This window comes from Orycteropus afer, unplaced genomic scaffold (assembly GCF_000298275.1).
Source record: "Orycteropus afer afer isolate SDZICR_OR568_19922 unplaced genomic scaffold, OryAfe1.0 scaffold00011, whole genome shotgun sequence".
Lineage (NCBI taxonomy): Eukaryota > Metazoa > Chordata > Mammalia > Tubulidentata > Orycteropodidae > Orycteropus > Orycteropus afer.
Genome location: NW_006921598.1, coordinates 27,958 through 31,896, shown reverse-complemented (window position 1 = coordinate 31,896; position 3,939 = coordinate 27,958).

Below are 3,939 nucleotides of genomic sequence, written 5' to 3'. Positions count from 1 at the left end.
AATTAGAGCAGTCCCCACTGTCAAATTCAGCTTACATAAAATAGCAATCACAGCAGTCTTCAAGGATGCTGGGTTTCCCTCCACAAATTTATTCCTCACCATACTAGCGAAAGGCATGTCCTCTCTACTCTCCATTTCTGACTCTAGGGATCTAATCTGATAAATCCACTCTAACAGGCCAATTTCCCTCAGCCTCTGGATACCTTCTTCTACATTATACCAAGGCAGGTCTGGTATTTCAACTTGACTTAAGGTAGGCCACTGCATAATCCATGCTTCAGTAAACCAACCAAATAAACAATTAGATCTTTTCGTAACATTTCAAGCTGAAACATTGAATGAAGTGGGCCTAAACCAATAAACTCAGACTGATCCAATGGTACATTCTTTGCACCATTATCCCACACCCTCAGTAGCCATTCCCATACATATTCTCCAAATTTCTGTCCATACATGTTAGCAAAATCAAGTAGGTCTTTTCGGGTGTAGCATAACACCTCCTCAGTCACACTTTGTATTTCAGCTTTTGGGCCTTTCTTGGACTTAACTTTAGTTATAGGTCTAGCTGCCAAAATGGGTGATTGAGGCAGCTCCTGAGAACATTCAGCAATGTCTTTCATGGCTTCTGCCTCAGGTCATGACCCAGCAGGAACAGTTGGGTTAATCCCATCAAAGTGAGTTGGAGGGGATAATGGTTTTACAGTAATCACTTCAGATGGGAAGGCTTCAACAGAATCTACAGGCTCCATATCCTGATCTGCCTGACTATGTGCCCATATGTCCCCATTCCTGGTTTCAGGATCCCAATTTTTGCCCAATCAATGCCATCACTATAACTTCAGACACCATTCTGGGTTAGAAATTTAATTGGCATTGTAATTCAGCCACCCTTACAATAAGACTCTGGGTTTGATTTTTGGCAATATCAGCTCTCTTACTAGAAGAAATAAGGCTTTCTTTCAGAGCACAATTGGAAACATTGAGATATTGAGGTCTTTTATGCAGTGCTTAAGCTGTGACTCGGCAGCCCTGAACTCATCCTGCTCTTTCACCACTTTGTCTAGGGTAAGTAGAACCAGTCAGCCAGCTTCTTCAAGCTGACAACATTACAGAAGAGTATCAAATATGTGATCACCCAGAGCCTCACTTCTCACAAGTACTTGATATTATGGTGGTGCTATTTTGCCTATTAATGTTGCCACCTCATACAACAGATTAGCAGGGCTGTCTTTACTAATGGAGGCAGGGTCACCAGTGCCTTTAAGATTAATCAAATTGGAGAACCAAAACAGAATTGGTGAGAACCAACTTAGGAAGTCCATCATTATAATTTTGTTTCTCTAGAACCACCCCACACCAGGCACCAAGTGTGCTAGGCTGGGTTCTCTAGAGAAGTAAAACCAGTAAAGCTTACATATACATATAGAGAAAGAGAAATTTATCTTAGGAAAATGGCTCACACACTTATAAAAGGTGGCATGTCCCAAATTCTTGGATCAAATGTCAGACTGGAGGCTTTCCCTGACTCATGCAGCTGCAGGGGCTGATGAGCTCAATGTGGGCAGACAGTATACTGGATGTTGACTCCAACAAATAATGAATCCAAGATCTCTAGGCAGAATGGTGGATTGTTCACTCACGGACAGTTGTAGGCAACACAACAGGTTCCTGATCCACTGGAAACTGTCTCTTTTCCCAGGATGTCCATATATATATTGAAGACAGGTCACACCCCTAGGGAAACTCCCTTTCAATGGATTGGCTGCATCTGAACCCATCATGGGAATAACCCACATCACAATTGCTTAAACCACACAGAATTATAGTCCAGCCAAGTTGACACACAACTCCAACTATCACAGTCACGATGTCTCAGAATCCACACAAAGGCAATAGTACAGGTTTTTTGGTTTTGCTATTTTATTAAATTAGTTCTTTACTTTAGTGGAATAAAATCTCTAATAATGCTTTCACAAGAGATCTGAGAAGGTAAATTGTATTATTGTTGTTGTTGTTAGGTGCCAAGGAGTTGGCTATGACATTTTATTATTATTATATTATTATTATTATTATTTTGATTTGGGTGAAAGTTTACATAGCAAATTCACTTTCCATACAGCAGCTCATATACACTTAGTCTCATGACATTGACTACAATTTACCACAATGTAACAGCTCCCCTCCTTCTTTCTACCCATAGTTACTTCTTCCCTGTGTCCTTCTTTCCATGCACTTCTGCCCCCTGAGCTGTCTCCCTGTTCACACACAGCCCTTCTAGTCTCCCATGATTGTTCTCTCCAAGAGGTGTATCTACCTAATGTAAACATTCAGCTCATATGTCTGTCTTTTGTTTGGTTGGAAGCCACAGGAGTGGGTTCAATTCCAGACCTGAAGGGCAGCTAAGGGCTATAGTCTCAGTGGTTCCATCAGGCAAACCTGGTCAGAACAGCAAACCTGGTCCCTTTATTTTTGTAATGGTTTTGAGTTTTGTTCCACATTTTTCTCCCATTCTATCCAGGATCTCCTACATAGATCCCCCTCTGAGTACTTGACAGTGGTAGACGGGCAACATCTAGTTCTTCTGGTCCCAGAGTCAGGGTCAGAGAGTGTACCAGTTGCTTGGACTAATTGTTTCCATGAATCTTTGGTTTTCTTCATTCTTCTTTGTCTGGATGAGGAAAGACCCATTGTTACATAGATGGCTGCTTGCAAACTTTTAAGATCCCAGTCTTTACTCAACAAAGTAGGATGTGGAACAATGTTTTTGTGCGGTATGTTATGCCAATTGAGCTTGATGTCCTCTGTGATTATGGTCCCAAGGCCATAGATCCAACTACTTGCTCCCTTTGGGTAGCTGGCTGTGGCCAAGACATGGCTACAACTTTGCCCTTTGTCAGCTCTACTATATACCTGGGAATTCTTACATAACATACAGATAAACTTGTGAAAACATTGTCTGCCAACCCTATACATACTCTTGGGCATACTCCTCCTGCATGCACATACCTAATAGTTCAGCCTCTCTACCTGTCTATCAGTCCATATGTCAATGTTTGCCTTCACTGACAACGCAGTACTGTATGTGTGAAAGGGTTCACCTTTATTGTTCATACTTCCCATGCACCTATCTATGTCTTTTCTTCCTCAATGCCACTGTGTTGTTAGCTTACATTTGCTATATATCCCTTCTCTTCACCCAAATTAATATTTGTCTCTACCTATCTAACAGTGTTCCTTCCACTTCCCTCCCCTCCCACCCCTGGTAACCAACTGCAGTGTAGTAAATAAGATAGTGTGGCTTTTCTAACCAAAGTCTTTGTAAACTCCATGGTGGAATTGCCATGAGCAACTGAGTAGCTCCTGATTGTTAAAGTTACACACCTGGGGTATTTCTTTTGAGAGTTGTAGGAAGCAATCTTCTGGGAAGTTCTCTTTCTCTCAAGTGTATAGAATTCTGGTGTTTAGATTTGTTAGTTTGCCCACTCCGCCAGGCTCAAAAGGAGACCTCCTAGAGACAGAAGGAGTATCTCTGACTGCTGGCTGAGAAAGATGTGCTGAGAGAGAGAAACATGCTCCTAAGACATGTGAGTTACATATGCTGCTGAGAGAGAGACTTGAGAGGCATGCACTGCTGAGACAACTACATGCTACTGAGATGGTTGGCTGCTGAGTGAGACTACCAGCTGCGAAAGACTGAGTGCATTTCTGAACTTGAAATGTATCCTCTTGCTTCCCTAATAAACCCCATAATCTGGGAGTTCTGTGTGGCCACTGAAGTGAATTATTGAACCCAGCAGAGAAGTGGTGGGTGTTGCAGGAGGAACAGTTGGTGTCCGGTTTTTGAAAAGGCTGGAAGGAGGCAGTATGTCTGGCCTTGCAGGAATAGGCCTTGGGCTACTGATGGTGATTCTGTCTTCCTCTCGTAGGGTTAGAGGAGGT